Source organism: Schistocerca gregaria, unplaced genomic scaffold (assembly GCF_023897955.1).
Source record: "Schistocerca gregaria isolate iqSchGreg1 unplaced genomic scaffold, iqSchGreg1.2 ptg000553l, whole genome shotgun sequence".
Lineage (NCBI taxonomy): Eukaryota > Metazoa > Arthropoda > Insecta > Orthoptera > Acrididae > Schistocerca > Schistocerca gregaria.
The window spans coordinates 1,185,968-1,203,668 of record NW_026061947.1 but is presented as its reverse complement, the minus strand read 5'-3'; positions in this window follow the sequence as shown (position 1 = coordinate 1,203,668).

Below are 17,701 nucleotides of genomic sequence, written 5' to 3'. Positions count from 1 at the left end.
GTACTATTCAAGTTTTTGCTATCGGTTATTCACTTATTTGCAAGCTTTGGTGCATTGGACGTGAGCTATAACATTAAGATTTTGCATGAAAGTACGTCTGTACGCCACGTTGCACGGGAGAATGAGAAAGGTGTACATAATAGTAACAACATGAGAAATCCGCCAGTTTTCGTCATTTGCGTTCGAATCGACTTAATGCCAGATCGTAACATTGGCCGCTTTTCTCTCTGAAACGGTTACATTTATCGTATGCAAAATTATGTCGCGTGTAGCGGTATGCGGAAAAAACTGAAAACATTATATTAGAATACAGAAAAAGCTTCAAAAAAGATGTATTTGCCAGTAAGAAGCAGTACTATTCAAGTTTCAGTTATCGGTTTATTCACTTATTTTCCGGCTTTTGTGCATTGGACATGAGCTAGGACCTTAGGATTTTGCAAGAGAGTACGTCTGTACGAAACGTTGCACGGGAGAATGTGGAAAGTGTTCATATGTAGTAAAAACCTGAGAAACCCGATCGCTTTCGTCATTTGCTATCGAGTCGAATGTATTGCCAGATCGTCCCATTGGCCGCTTTTCTCTCTGAACAGGTTACATCCATCGTCGAAAAAATTATGTCGCGTGTTGCGGTATGGAAAAAAACTGAAAACATTATATTAGAACACAGAAAAAGCTTCGAAGAAGATGTAATCGCCAATAAGAAGCAGTACTATTCAAGATTTAGCTATCGGTAATTCACTTATTTGCCGGCTTTGGTATATTGGACATGACCGACGACCTATAGATTTCGCATGAAACGACGTCTGGAAATCACATTGCGCGGGGGAATGTGAAAACTGTTCATATGTAGTAAAAATTTGAGAGATCCACCCGCTTTCGTCATTTGCCATCGAATCGACTTGATGCCAGATCGTCACACTGGCCGCTTTTCTCTCTGAAACAGTTACATTTATCGTCTGGAAATGTATGTCGCGTATTGCAATATGCGGAAGAAACTGAAAACATCATATTAGAACACAAAAAAAGCTTCTAAGAAGATGTAATCGAAAGCAGCAAGCAGAACTAAACTATTGACTTATTTGCCGGCTTTGGTGCATTGAACATCAGTTCAAATGGCTCTGAGCACAATGGGACTCAACTGCTGAGGTCGTTAGTCCCCTAGAACTTAGAACTACTTAAACCTAACTCACCCAAGGAGATGACACACATCCATGCCCCATTCAGGATTCGAACCTGCGACCTTAGCAGTCGCACGGTTGGACATGAGCTAGGACCTTAAGATTTTGCATGAAAGTACGTCTGTACGCCACGTTGCACGGGAGAATGTGAAAAGTGTTCATATGTACTAACAACATGAGAAATCCGCCCGTTTTCGACATTTGCCATTGAATCGACTTATTGCCAGATCGTCATATTGGTTACTTTTCTCTCTGAAACGGTTACATTTATCGTTTGTAAAGTTATGTCGCGTGTTGGGGTGTGCGGAAAAAACTGAAAACATTATATTAGAAGACAGAAAAAGCTTCAAAGAAGATATAATCGAAAGTAGGAAGCAGTAATATACATGCTTTAGTTATCGGTTATTCACTTATTTGCCGCCTTGGTGCATTGGACATGAGCTAGGACCTTAAGATTATGCATGAGAGTACGTCTGTACGCCACGTTGCACGGGAGAATATAAAAAATGTTCATATGTAGTAACAACATGAGAAATCCGCCCGTTTTCGACATTTTCCATCGAATCGACTTAATGTCAGACCGTCATATTGGCCGCTTTTCTCTCTGAAACGGTACATTGGACATGAGCTAAGATCTTAAGATTTTGCATGTAAGTACGTCTGTACGCCACGTTGTACGGGAGAATGAGAAAAGCTTTCATATGTAGTAACACCATGAGAAATCCGCCCGTTTTCGTCATTTGCATAAGAATCGACTTAATGACAGATCGTCACACTGGTGGCTTTTCTCTCTGAAACGGTTACATTCATCGTATACAAAGTTATGTCGCTTGCCGCGGTATGCGCAGTCACTAAAAGCACTATAGTAGTCACAGAAGAAGCTTCTAAGAAGATGTTATCGGCTAGTAACAAGCAGTAGTAGTCAAGTTTTAGTTATCGGTTATTCACTTATTTGCCGGCTTTGGTACATTGGACATGACCGACGACCTAAAGATTCAGCATGAAACGACGTCTGGAAACCACGTTGCACGGGAGAATGTGAAACTGTTCATACGTAGTAAAAACTTCAGAAATCCGCCCGCTTTCGTCATTTGCTATCGAATCGACTTTATTGCCACATCTTCACATTGGCCGCTTTTCTCTCTGAAACGGTTACATTTATCGTCTGCAAAATTATGTCGCGTGTTGCGGTATGCGGAAAAAAATGAAAACATTCTATTAGAACACAGAAATATCTTCTAAGAAGATGTAATAGCCAGTAAGAAGCAGTACTATTCAAGTTTTAGTTATCGGTTATTCCCTTATTTGTCGGCTTTGGTGCATTGGACAAGAGCTAGGACCTTACGATTTTGCATAAAAGTACGTCTGTACGCCAGAATACATCATTTTCAGTTGTCAAACGGCTTCTAAAACCGAACTGTTCATTTGACAGCAAATTGTGTGATATCAAATGATCAATTAACCTTACATGCACAGCCTTTTCGGTAACTTTTGCAAACACTGATGGCATAGAAGTAGGTCTAAAATTAGCTACATTATCCCTTTCTCCCTTTTCATAAAGCGGCTTTACTGATGAGTACTTTAATCGGTCAGGAAACTGACCAGTTCTAAAGGAAAAATTGCAAATATGGCTAAATACAGGGCTAACATGTGCAGCACAGTACTTTAACATGCTGCTAGGCACTCCATCATATCCATGAGAGTCCTTAGTCTTCAGTGATATAGTTATTGACTCAATCTCTCTCTTGTTTGTATCACAGAGGAGTATTTCAGACGTCAATCTCAGAAAGGTATTTGCTAAAAAATTTGTATGATTTCCTGTTGGAACTAAATTTTTATTTAGCTTGATTGTGACTACTTCGAACATTTTGATATAATTCGCCCTATGTTTTACATGAAATCATTATCCCACTAGTCAGCCAACTGTGCTGTCTATTACTGCTAGTACCCCATTCAGAATGTTTTAATGGAAAACAACTCTCAAAGAGCATGAGAAATGTGCCATGGAAAGCATTGTATTTATCATCTGTATTATTGGCACTATAAACATCTTGCCACTCTTGTTCCTTGACAAGTTTTAAAAAACACTCTATTGCTGTTGGATTGACTTTCCTACGTTCTTTGTAACTAAATATGACATTGAGTTGAGTACAAAAACCTTTTAGTGTTAAAATGTGTGCATTATGGTCTGAAAGGCCATTCACACTTTTACTAACAGGATGCCCATCTAGTATTGAGGAACGAATAAAAATATTGTCTATGACCGTGCTACTATTCGCCTGCACCCTAGTTTGAAAAAAAAACACAGTTGGCATCAGATCATATGAATTTAGGTGATCTACCAACATCATTTTTCTTGGGACCGAGCGAGGTGGCGCAGTGGTTAAGGCACTGGACTCACATTCGGGAGGACGACGGTTCAGTCCCGCGTTCAGCCATATTGATTCAGGTTTTCCGTGATTTCCCTAAATCACTCCCGGCAAATTCTGGGTTAGTTCCTCTCAAAGGGCATGGCCGACTTCCTTCCCCATCCTTCCCTAATCCGATGAGACCAATGACATCGCTGTCTGGTCTCCTTCCCCAAACAACCCAACCCCCCTTTTTCTTGCACAATCATATACAAAATTAATATTGAAGTCCCCCACATATAACTACTTGCTGGTACTTCCTACAAAGTGAATCAAGAACCCTCTCTAGCTTAAGCAAAAATGCTCTGAAGTTGGAGTTAGAGGCCCTATAAACACAAGCAATTAGAAGTTGAGTTTCACTAAATTCAACAAATGCTGCACAACTTTCAAATATCTGTTCAGTGCAGTGTCGTGATAAGTCTATGGACTCAAATAACGTACTGTTTTTTATGTACGGTGACACCTCCCCACCCCGCAAGAAACTCCTTGAGAAACAGCCAGCTAATATGTAGCCTGGTAAAGGAAGCCTATAAATTATCAATTTATTGAAGTGGTGCTCTGATATACAAATAATTTCAGCGTTAACATCTGTTAGCAGTTCACTAACTTTATCCCTAATAACTCTTATATTCTGATGAAATATGCCAATTCCTTCTCTACTTGGAAACATTACATCCTCTGGAGGAGAGCCCTTAGAGGCACGCCGGCCGCGGTGGTCTTGCGGTTCTAGGCGCTCAGTTCGGAACCGCGCGACTGCTACGGTCGCACGTTCGAATCCTGCCTCGGGCATGGATGTGTGTGATGTCCTTAGGTTAGTTAGGTTTAATTAGTTCTAAGTTCTAGGCGACTGATGACCCCATATGTTAATTTGCATAGTGCTCAGAGCCATTAGAACCATTTTTGAAACTTAGAAGCACTTCCTTTAAGCAGGTATACCAATCAGCTGACTTCAGTATTAAAAAGGTGCAGCTCTAACACCAACTACTACAGGAATTTTTCCATGAGTGACACCACTACCGCCACCACCACCCACTACACTGTCACCTATAAGCTTAGGTAGCCTCTCCTTCGCATACCTATTGAGGGGAAGGCCATGCCTAGTGAAACCCCATCTACTGATAGACCCAACTGGCACCACTGAGATGTGATCCATGCCCTCTCCCATCAGTGCACTCCCCAGCCCCACAATTACGCGCCCAACAGCCGCATTAAGGTGTGCCCGATCATTATGCTGAAACAGTTGCACGAAAAGCACATTAGTGCCACCAGTTTGAGTAGCTATCTTAACCAAGTCACCACTGACATCATACCCCCTGTCCCTATTGTGACTGCTCCCAGCACCACCCACTATCACTACCTGATCCTCCTTTGTAAAATTCTTACATAACTCCCCTATGCTTTCAGCCACCTGAGCCAACCCTGCATTAGGCTTCACAATGCTTGTGACCTGGTACTCACTCCACAAAACTTCTTGCAAATGCTGGCCCACACCTCTACCCGGTAACTACCTAGCAGCAGAACCTAGGCCTCCTAATTGCTGAGGACGGCTGCAAGTTACCTCCATATACAGCTACACGAGGCTCCTCTCCGCTCAACTTTGACAGTTTGTCGTATCTATTGCATGTATGCAAAGTAAAACTGTCTGACTACCTCCTTTTCCTATCTATCTTCTTGTCACCTGCCAGTTCCCATTCCCCAGCACCCTTCACCCTCCTCAACTTATCTAGTTCCTCCTTTGCGCATTGTAACTGCATCTGAAGGGCACAGATCTTACGCTCCTGCTCCTCTATTAACTTGTTTCTACTACAGATTCTACATTCCCAGGACAGGATCACCCTCAAATGACCACTGGCTTCCCCACTGCATTCCCCCCAATGAAAATACTTTGAACAAATCCCACAGCGTAATCCACTACTCACAAACCTACGACATAGCCATCACTTCTCACTCACGATAAAATTTTACAGTTACTAAAAAAAACTATACGTCTACGTTACCAAAGTTCAGTTACAAAAGCAGCACTATTTAAGAACTAACAACTATGGTCTCGAAATTCTCTGTCTACTAAGAAAGCAGCTTCTTGTATTAACACTACTACAACACAGCCGATACCAATACCAGCAAAACTTCACAAAATTATTGGCTAAAACCAAAAAATTTAAACTAAACGCCAGTTGAAAACTAAAGCACGAAATTTACTAAACGACTTCAACACACTGAAAACTCTATAAAACACAGCGAGCGAACGATTACAAGAGTTTATTAAGTCATTATTTCGCCAAAAATGGCAAGCAACACCACTGCAATCTATTCAGTTTAATAACTGTATTACAGAGCACAAACAAGTTCGTCAGTACTTAACTTATAACCGCTACAGAGGCAGTGCACGCCGCAAAATGTAAACACACTGATGAGGCGCGAGGCTTAGACGAACCATGAAAGCACACTCACAAATAATAGACCACTCGAGTCAATACCACAGGAAGAAAGACTGAGATAAATGAATATCCACAAATAATTTGCTTTTACGGCAAAAATAATAACACAAAAAAACTTTAAAATACGTAAATGAAGTCTAAAATTTATAAAACATTAACAAGCTATTTCAACAGCAGTGCAGCTCACGTGACGTCACACACATGATGATCTGCCCCCCCCCCCCCTTGGGAAGGTGCCTATCTACCCCACCTTCGAAATATGCCTATCTATCCCCCTCAGAAGATATCTACCGAGCTACCCATCCATGGAAGATCTCTGTCAACCTGCACCTCCCCTCCCCCCTCAGATGATGTCTGTATACCTACCCACACCCTTGGAATATGTCTGTCTACCTAAACCCCCTCCCCTTAGAATATGTATGACTACCTACCCCTCCCCACAGAATATGAATGTCTACCTACCCCACCCCTCGGGAGATGTCTGTGTACCCACCCCTACCAGAAGATATCTACCTACACCTCCCACATCGGAAGATTTCATACTACCTCTACCCCATCGAAAGCTGTCTGTCTCTCATCGCCCCACCACCTAATATGTAATTCTACCTACTTGCCTCGTTAGAAAATGTCAGTCTACGTAACTCTCCACAGGAGATGTCTATCTACCTACCCCCTCGGCAGATGTCTGCCTACGTCACCCCCCTAAGGAAGATGTTTGTCCACCTACCTCACCCTGTGAAGATGTCTATCTACACCCCCACAAAAACTCTCTCGCCACCTCGTAAGATGTCTATCACCCTGAAAGATGTCTCTCAACCCCCCCCCCCCACACTAAGGAGATGTCTATCTACCTACCTGCCCTCTCGGAATTTGTCTGTCGACCTATCCCAACCCCTACTCAGCCCCCCCCACTCGGAAGTTGTTTACCCCTGTCTCGGAAGATGTCTAGCGACCCCCAAACTTTGGAAGGTGTCTTCCAGCCCCTCAGGCGATGTCTGTCTACCCCCCCCCCCCCTCAGAAGATGTCTGTCAGCATACCAACCACCCTGGAATTAGTCTGTCTACCTACCAACTGCCTCGGAATATATCTGTCTACCTCCCACCTCGGAAAATGTCTTCCAAACACAGTCTCAGAAGAGCCCAGTCTACCAACTGCCAAATTTCAACCCCCGGAAGATTTCTATCCAACCCCCCCCCCCCCACTTGGAATATGTCTATCTACCTCCACTCTCGGTAGCTATCTACACCCCCCTCTCAGAGAATCTCTAACCCCACTCTCATAGGATGTCTGTCTACCTACCCTCACCACCATTCGAAGATGTCTACCCCTTGGAGGATGTCTACTCCACCTGGAATATGTCTGTCTACCCACGTTGGATGATGTCTGTCTATCTACTCAGCCCCCCTGGGAAGATATCTGTTAAACTACCACCCCTTGGAATTTGTTTATCTATCATTACCTGCACAAAATATGTCCATCAACCTACAATCTCCTTCTGAAGATGTCTGTCTACCTACAGCTCCCGCTTGGAAGATGTCTGTCTACCTACAACCCCTCAGAAGACGTCTGTCTACCTATCTCCACATCAGAAAATGTCTGTCTCTCATCTCCCCACCCTTGGAATATGTCTGTCTACCTACACTCCCCATCGGAAATGTCTGTCTACCTAAGCTCCCTCAAACCATGTCCGATTAGCTATCCATCCCGGAAGATGTCTGTCTACCTACCCAACCATCAGAAGATGTCTGTCTACCTACCCCTCCCCCTCGGAAAATGTCTGTCTCTCATCCCCCTACCCTGAGTATATGTCTGTCTACTTACCTACCCCCCCTTGGAAAGATCTCTGTATACCTAAACCCAGCCCTCAGAAGATGTATGACTACCTACCCCTCCCATTGGAAGATATATGTTTTCCAACCCTCCCTTCAGAATATTTCTGCCTACCTACCATCTATCACAAAGGTTGTCTGTCAGCCTACAATTCCTTACAGGTGTCTGTCTACATACCCACCCACACTCGGAAAAAGTTTGTCTACCTGCCACTCCTTAGGAAATGTCGGTTACCAAACCCCTTAGAAGATGTCTGTCTACCTATACACCTCTGATGACGACTGTCTACCTAACCCCCCTCTGTAGATGCCTGTCTACCTACCCCCTTGGAATATGTCCGTCCTCCTACAACTCTTCAGAATATGTCTGCCTACCTACCCCCCTCTCGTAAGATATCTGTCTACATATCCCCCCCCCCCCGCATGATCTGTCTACCTACCCCCTTCCCCTGTCATAAGATGAATGTCTACCTAAACCCCTCAGAAGATGTATGCCTATCTACCCCCTTCAAATGATTCGATTTTATCCCTCCTGTGGGAGATATCTGTCTCCCTACCCCTACCTCTGAGGATATCTGTCTGCCTACCCCCCCCCTCCCGGAAGTTGTTAAACTACCACTCCTCTGGGAAGATATCTACTCCCACATCAGAGAATGTCCACACCCCTCTTGGAGGATGTCTGTATACCAAAATGCATACTTTGGAAGATGTCTCACCCCCTTTGAAAGATGTCTGTCTACAATGAACACCCCGCAGAAGATGTCTGTGTACTGAACTCACCCTCAGAATATATCTCCTCCTAACCTACCCCCCCCCCCCTCCCTTGGAATATGTCTGTCTACCTATCCATTTCCCATAAGAAGATGACCTTATTCCCCTCAGAAGGTGTATGTCTACATGCCACGCCTCGGAACATGTCTGCCTACCTAAAACCCTCGGAAGAGGTCCATCTACCTCGCATCTTGGAAGATATTTATTTACACCCCTCTAGGAAGATATCTACCCCTGTCTTGGAGGATGACTACCTCCCTCTCGGATGATGTCTATCTACCCTCTCTCTGAAGATGTCTGTCTACATACCCTCCTCTCGAAAGATATTTCTCCTCCCTCAGATGATGTAAGTCTATCAACCCTCAAATGGAAAATGTCTGTCCTCCTAATCCCCCTCGGAAGATGTCAGTATACCTACCCACCTGTCTGTCTATGTACCCCCACTCCCATGATGTCTGTCTACCTCCCCCTTAGGTATATGTCTGTATACCTACACCCATTCGGAAGATGTCTGTATACCAAACACCCCTCTGAAGATGACTATCTACCTACCCTGCCTCAGAAGGTGTCAGTTTACCTAACCCTTCGTCGGAAGATGCCTGTCTACAAAACTTCACTGGGAAGATGTCTGCCTACCTAACCCTGTCCATGATAATTGTCTGTTTACCAACACCTCTGCTTCGGAAGAGGTCTGTCTACCTACTTACACCCCTTGGAAGATGTCTCTCTACATCCCTCCAGTCATAAAGTATTGTCTGCCAACCCATACTTCTGAATATGTCTGTCTACCTACCCCAGAAGATGATTGTCTAATTACCCCCTCATCTGAAGATGTCTGTCTACCTAGACCCCACTTGGAAAATGTATGTCTATGTACACCCCTCGGAAAATGTCTGTCTCCCTACACCCCCTCAGAAGTTGTGTGTCTACCTACATGAACTTTTGTATGAAATCTATCTATGACGCCTGCACTTGGAAGATGTTTGTCTACCTACCGCACCCATTGGAATATGTCTGTCTATGTACCCACCAACCATCGGAAGATGTATGTCCATCTACACATCCCCCTCAGAAGATGTCTGTCTACCTACACTCATCAGAAGATGTTGTCTACTTTCCACCATTTGAAAATGTCTCTCTACCTACCGCTCTTGGCAAATGTCATTCTACACCACCCCTCTGAAGAGGTCAGTTTACCTACAACCCCCCAGAAGAAGTCTGTCTAACTCCCCCCCTCTCAAAAAATGTCTATAGTCACCCTGCCTCGGACAATGTCTCTCTGCCTACGCCCCATCATGGAAGATGTCAGTCTACCCACCCACCCATCAGAAGAAGGCTGTCTACAACCATCCCCTCACATGATATGTCTGCCTACCAACCTCCTATTGGAAGATGTCTGGCTACCTACCCCACCCCACATCTGAAGATGTCTGTCTACCAACCCTCCACTTGGAAGACGTCTGTCCTCCTACAACCCCTCAGAAGATGTCAGTCTTCATAACCCCTCTCAGACGTTATCTGCCTAAATACCCCTCCTCGGATGGTTTCTGTCTACCTACACCCACAACCCGTCATAATATGAATGTTTACCTAAACCCCTCAGAATCTGTATATTTATCTACCACACCTTGAATGATTTGTCTCTATCTTATCCCTATCTCGGAAGATGTCTGTCTCCCAACCCACCCCCTCTGAGGATGTCTGTATACCTACCCCCCCCTTTCTCGAAAGTTGTCTGTCTACATTCACCACACATTTAAACATGTCTATCTATGTACTCCTCTGGGAAGATATGTATCTATTGCCGCCATGGAAGAAAAGTATCTCCCCCCTCTCGGAATATGTCAATCTACCACTCCTCTCAGAAGATATACACTCCCCATCTGAGAATGTCTACATCCTCTCTCGTAGGATGTCTGTCTACCAAACTGCATCCTTTAGAAGGTGCTTCCCACCCCTTGGAAGATGTCTGTCTTCCAACACCCCTCTTCCCCCCCTTGGAAGATGTCTTTCTACCGCACCCAGGCTCAGAAGATGTCTCCATACCTAACACTCCTCGGAAGATGTCTTTCTACCTACCCACCCCCATCAGAAGATGACTGTCGACGTTATCTCCCTCACAGAATGTCTAGGCCCCTCTCGGAGGATACTGTCTACCAAACTGCATCCTTTAGAAGATGTTTCCCACCCCTTGAAAGATATCTGTCTTCCAACACCCCCCCCCCCCTTGGAAGATGCCTGTCTACCGAATCCAGCCTCAGAAGATGCCTCCATACCTACCACCACTCGGAAGATGTCTGTCTACCCACCCACCCCGATCAGAAGATGACTGTCGACGTTATCCCCCTCAGAAGATGTCTGTCTACATACCCTCCCTCAGAAGATGTCTGCCTAGCTAAGACCAGTGGAAGATGTACAACTGCCTCCCATCTTGGAAGACATCTACTCCCCCTCTCGGAGGATGACTATCTCCCTCTCGGAGGATGACTACCTCCTCTCTGAAGATGTCCGTCTATGTACCCTCCCCTCAAAAGATGTCTCTCCCCCCTCAGATGATTTATGTCTACCAACCCCCACATGGAAAATGTCTGTCCTTCTAACCCCCTTGGATGATGTCTGTGTACCTACCCAACTGGAAGATGGCTGTCTACCTACCACCACTCGGGACATGTCTGTCTACCTTCCCCCTAGGTATATGTCTGTAAACCTACACCCCTTCGGAAAATGTCTGTCTACCTACCCCATCACTTCAGAAGATGTAATTCTACTTACCACACATCGGAAAGTGTCAGTCTACCTATGCCCCACCCTCAGAAACTATCTGTCTACCTTGCCCCTTTGGAAGATGTCAGTTTACCAACCCCACTCAAAAGATGTCTGCTTACCTACTCTCCCATCCAAAGATGTCTTTCTACCTACCCCCTCTCGGAAGATTTTGTCTACCCCCTCTCTGAGATGTCATTCTACACCCACTTGGAAGATGCCTATCTAAACCCCTGGGATGAAATCCCTCCCTCTAAAAATGCCTACCTAAACCCTTCCACATCGGAAGATGCCAATCTAGCTCCCTTCAGCTGATGCCTACCAACACCCACCTCATAAGATTATCTATCCATACCTTCCTCGGAAGAGGTGTATCTACCCCCACCTCAGAAGATGTCTATCCCCCACGCGGATGTCTATAACTCACCTCATGAAAGATGCCTGTCTATCAACCCCCTCCTCTCAGAATATGTATGTCTACCTACCCCACCCCTGTTAAGATTTCCATCTAGCCCCTCCTCTCAGAGAACATTTATCCTAGACTCAGAAGAGTTCTACAGCCTTCCTTCATTTGGAATGTGTCTACTGCCCATTCTGTATATGTTTGTCTACCTCCAAATTCTAGGAAGATGTCTGTATGTCTGTCTACCTCACAAACTCCGGACAAGTCTATCTATCCCCACTATGGAAGAAATATGTCTAAACCCCTCTCTGATTATGTCTATCTACCCTCCTTGCCAAAGATATCTACACCCCATCTTCAAGGAGCTCTATCCCCCCTTCATGAAAGATGCCTGTTTATCTACCCGAACCCATCAGAAGACGTAAGTGTACATACCATCACTCCCCACAGAAGATGTCTGTCTACTTACCGACATTTCTTGGAAGATGTCTGTCTACTGACCCCCCCCCCCCCCCAACCTTTGAAGATGTCTGACTACTCACCTTCCCCCATGGAAGAATACTATCTCCCCCCTCCCAGAAGATGTCAATCTACTCTCCCCCTCGAAAATATCTCCCCCCCCCCGGAAAATGTCTACCTCCCCTATCTGGCCCCAATCGAAAAATGTCTCCCCCCTTGGAAAATGTCGGTCTACCAAGCCTCCCCCTTGAAGACGTATGACTAAGAAACAACCCCTCAGAAGATGTCTGTCTTACTACCCCTCCTTGGAATTGTTTGTCTACCATTATCACCACAGAAGCTGTCTCTCCCCCCTCTTGGAAGATGTCTGTCTACCTACCACCATTCAGAAGATGTCTGACCATGTACCCTGCTTTGGAATATGTCTGTCTACCTACCCCTCGTGGAAGATGTGTGTCTTCCTACCTCCCCACAGAAGATGTAGGTAAACAGATATCTTTCAAGAGGGAGTAGGTAGACAGACATCTTGCAAGGGAGTGGTATGTAGACAGAAATTACCAAGGGGTGGGGAATAATTAGACAGACTTCTTCCGAGGGGGGGGGTAGGTATACATACATTTTCTGAGTGTTCGTAGGTAGACAATCTTCTGAGGGGGTAGGCAGAAAGGCACCTTTCGAGGGGGTTTGTTGACAGACATCTCCCATTGGTGGGTTGGTACACAGCCATCTTCTGATGGGTGTACTTAGACAGACATCATCTAGAGGGGTAAGTAGACCAACATCTTCCAAGGGGGGTAGGTAGACAGAAATCTTCGGAGGGTGTAGGTAGACAGACATCCTCGGAGGATGGGGGCAGGGGGGTAGGTAGATAGACATCATCTGTGGAGGTGTGGATAAACAGACATCTTCTGAGAGGTAGGTAGACAGACATTTACCGAGTTGTGTTGTAGGTAGACAGATATCTCCCAAAGGGGGGGGGGGGGGATAGGTAGACAGAGACTTTCCTGGTGGGTGGTTTGAGAATCTCCTGATGGGGGGTTGGTAAACAGACTTCTTCTTAAGGGGGTAGGTACACAGACGTCTACTGTTGGTGCGGGACAAATAGACATAATTCTTCTGAGGCTGGGGATGATAGACATCTTCCGAAGGAGGGCACGTAGACAGACATGTTCCAAGTTGGGCAGACTGACAGACATCTTCCGGGGAGTAGAAAGACATAGATGTTCCAAGGGTGGTAGGTAGACAGACATCTTCTGTGGGGGAGTAGGTTGGCAGACGTCATCTTAGTTTGGGTATGTAGACAGACATCTTCCAAGGGGAGGGAGTATATAGGAAGATACCTTCTGAGGGGGATGATAGACATCTTATGGGAGTAGGTAAACAGACATAGTTGACAGAGATATACATTCAGAGGGGGTAGTTAGACAGACATCTTCTGAGTGGTGGAAAATAGACCACTTCCAAGGGGGAGGTAGGCATCTTCCTAAGTGAGCGGGCAGGTTGCCTGACATCTTCCATGGGGTAGGTAGCCAATCATCTTCCAAAGATGGGTTGGGTAGGCAGATATATTCAATGGGGGGTAGGTAGACAGACATCTTCTGAGATGGTGGTAGATAGACATTTCTGAGTTGGGGTAGAAAGGCATCGTCCAAGATGGGTAGATAGGAATCTTCCGTGCGTGGATGGGGTAGGTAGACAGACATTTTCGGAAAGGGGTGTAAGTAGACTGGCATCTTCTGTACGGGGGTAGGTAGACAATCATCTTCTGAGGGGGATGGGTACACAGACCTCTTCCGGGGGTGGGTAGACAGACATCATCTGAGGGGGGGTTGATAGACATGTTCTGCCAGTATTAGAAAGGCATCTTTGTGGGTGGAGCGGGCAGTTAGACAGACATCTTCCAAAGGGAGGCAGGTAGAGGGACATCTAGCACATGGGAGTAGGTAGACAATCATCTTCTGAGGGGGAAGATGGGTACACCAACGTTTTCGAGGGCGGGAGGTAGACAGTCATCTTTGGAGGTTGGGTATGTAGACAGACACCTTAGATAGGGGGTATAGGTACACAGACTTCTAGTTAGGGGTTAGATAGAAATTCCTCCGAGGGGGGGGGGGGTAGATAGACAGACTTTTCCTTAGGGGGGATGGTTGGTAGTAAGACATCTTCTGAGGGAATTTAGGTAGACAGACATTCTGAGGGCTGATAGGTAATCTTCCTATAGCAGAAGGGCAGGTAGACAAACATCTTCTGATTGTGGTTGGGAAAAGTGCCATCTTCTGGGGGTATGTTGACAGACATCTTCTGATGGGGTGGTAGATGGACATCTGATGAGGGAGGTTGATAGACTTTTTCCAAGTGGGGGGGGGGGGGGGTAAGACTGACATCTTCTGAGGTGGGGATTGGTAGACTGACATCTTCTGATGGGTGTGTTGGTAACAGACTTCTTCTAAGGGAGGCAGTAGATAGACAGAAATCTTCTGGGGGGGTGGTTAGGTAGACAGACATCTTCTGAGGATGGTAGGTAGACATACGTCTGCTGAGGATGAGGGGGGGGGGGTAGGTAGATAGACATCATCTGAGGAGGTGTAGGTAGACAGAAACCTTCTGAGGGGGTAGGTAGACAGACATTTTCTGAGGGGTTTTGTAGGTAGAGAGGTATCTTCCAAGAGGGGGTAGGGAGACAGAGACCTTCCTAGGGGGTAGTTGGACAGACTTCTCCTGATGTAAAGTTGGTAAACATACTTCTTCTGAGATGGGCTGGAAATACAGACATCTTCCGAGGGTGTGGGACAGATAGACACACATCTACTGAGTTTGGTGATGTTAGACATTTTCCAAAGGGGGGCACATTGACGGACATTTTCCGAGTTGGGCAGGTAGACATATATCTTTGAAGGGGTAGACAGACATACATCTTCCAAGGGTGGTAGATAGACATTTTCTGAAGGGGTGGTACACTGGCCGACATCTTCTGAGGAGGGGGTAGATAAACAATTTCTGAGCTGGGGTAGAAAGGCATCTTCCAAGGTGATTAGATAAGCATCTTCCATGAGTGGATGGGGTAGATAGATAGACATTTCCCGAAGGGGTGGGGTAGGTAGTGAGACATCTTACATACAGGGGTAGGTAGACAATCATTTTCTGAGGGGAAGATGGGTACAGAGATGTTTTACTGGGGGTAGGTAGACAGACATCTTCAAGGGGGTAGGTAGACAGACAACTGAGGGGGGGGGGGGGGTTGTTAGACAGACATGTTCTGAGGGTTTTTTTTAAGTAGACAGATATCTTCTGAGCAGGGGTAGTAGACATACAGCTTCAGAGGATGAGGGATATGTAGACAGACATCTTCTAAGGTAGCGTAGGTAGAGAGACAATTAGTGAGGGGGTAGGTAGACAGACATTATCCGAGGCTGGGTTGTAGGTAGACAGAAATAATCTGAGGGGGTGTAGTTAGACAAGTATTTTCTGAGGCTAGGGGTATGTAGACAGACATTGTCCATGGGGATAGTTAGACACACCTTCTGAGGTATGGGGAGTAGGAAGACTGACATTTCCTGAGGATGGTAGGTAGGGTGTCACTTTCGAAGGGGGGAGGGGGTGGGGGTAGTGAGAGAGACTTCATAGGAGGTGGGGGATGCTGGTAGATAGACATGTTCTGAGGGAGGGAGGGAGATAGACATGTTCAGAGGGAGGGGTGGTAGAAAGCAATATTCCGAATGAGTGTAGGTAGACATACATATTCCGAGGGGTGGTTGGTAGGCAGACATCTTCTGAGGTGGGGTAGGTAGGCAGTCGTTTTCTGAATTTGGGTATGTTGACAGACATCTTCCAATAGAAGTGGGTATGAAGGCAGATATCTTCGTAGGGGGAGCTAGGTAGCCAGACGTCTTCCGAGGGTGTTGGGTATGTAGGCATACATCTTCAAGGGCGGTTGGTAGACCGATATTTTCCAATGGGGGTAGGTAAACACACATACTACGAGTGGTGGTAGGTAAACACATCTTCTATGGGGTAGGTAGACAATCATCTTCCGAGGTGGGGTTGGTAGACATTCATTATCTGGGGTGTAGGTAGACTAACATTTTCGAGAGGGGTAGGACAGATATCTTCTGAGGGTGGTGTATTGGACAGACATCTTCCGAGCGGGTGTAGATAGACAACTTATGTAGGTGGTAGACAGACATCTGCTGACTGGGGGGGGGGGGGGTAGGTAGACAGACATGTTTCAAGGGTAGGGTAGATAGATATACTACTTCTGAGGGGGGTGGTAGGTAGAGAGACATCTTCTGAGAGGGGGCTGGTAGACAGATATTTTCCGTGAGGTGTTATAGGTAGACAGAAATCTTCCAAGGGGGGGTAGGTCGACTGACATTTTCTGAGGGGGCAGGTAGACAGACAACTTCTGGGGGGTAGATAGACATACATGTTCAGTTTGGGTGCATAAACAGAGACCTTCTGAGGTGGGTTAGGTTGGCAGCTATCTTATTATTAGTTTTGGCATGTAGAGGAGTATTGGTAGACAGGTATCTTCCGAGGGGGGTATGTAGACTGACATTGTCTAAGGTAGTTAGGTAGACATACACATCCCACAGGCAGATAGATGGACAGACATCTTCTGAGGGGGGTTAGGTAGCCATACATCTTCCGACAGGAGAGTTGGTGGACAGACACCTTCCAAGGATGGGGGGTAGGCAGACAGATATTTTCCAAGCGAGATTTAGGTAGACAGGCATTTTCCAAGGAGGGGTAGGTAGACATACATCTTCCGAGGATGGTTGTGGTAGGAAGACAGACAGTGTGGGGTAGGTAGACAGACATCTTATTAGAGGGTGTATGTAGACAGACAGTTTCCGAGGGCAGGTTGTAGGTAGACAGATATCTTACAGGGGGTGAGTAAGTAGGCACGTATTTTCCAAGGCTGAGAGTATATAGATAGACATAGTCCCGGTGGGCAATTAGACCGATATCTCCTGAGGGAGGGTAGGTACACAGACATCTTCAGAGTGGGAGGATAGGTAGACAGACACCTTCTAAGAGTGGGATGATAGACATCTTTCCAACTGGGAAAGATAGACATTTTACGAGGGGTAGACACAGATATTACGAGGGGGGGGGGTAGGTAGAAAGATTTCTTATAAGGTGGGGTAGGTTGGTAGACATCTTCTGAGGTTGAGTATGTAGGCACCAAGGGTAGAGGATATGAAGACATATATCTTCCGAGGGGGGGGGGGGCAAGGTAGACAGAAAACCTCCAACAGAGGGATGATAAACTTCTTCCGAGGGGGGTAGGTATGCAGACATCATATGAGGGGGTGTAGGAAGACATACATATACCAAGGCAGGGTAGGTAGACAAAAATCGTCTGAGGGGGGTTGGAAGATAGACATCTTCTGAGGGGCGAATGGAATACATACATCTTCCGAGGGGGTAGGAAGACAAAGTCCTCCAAGG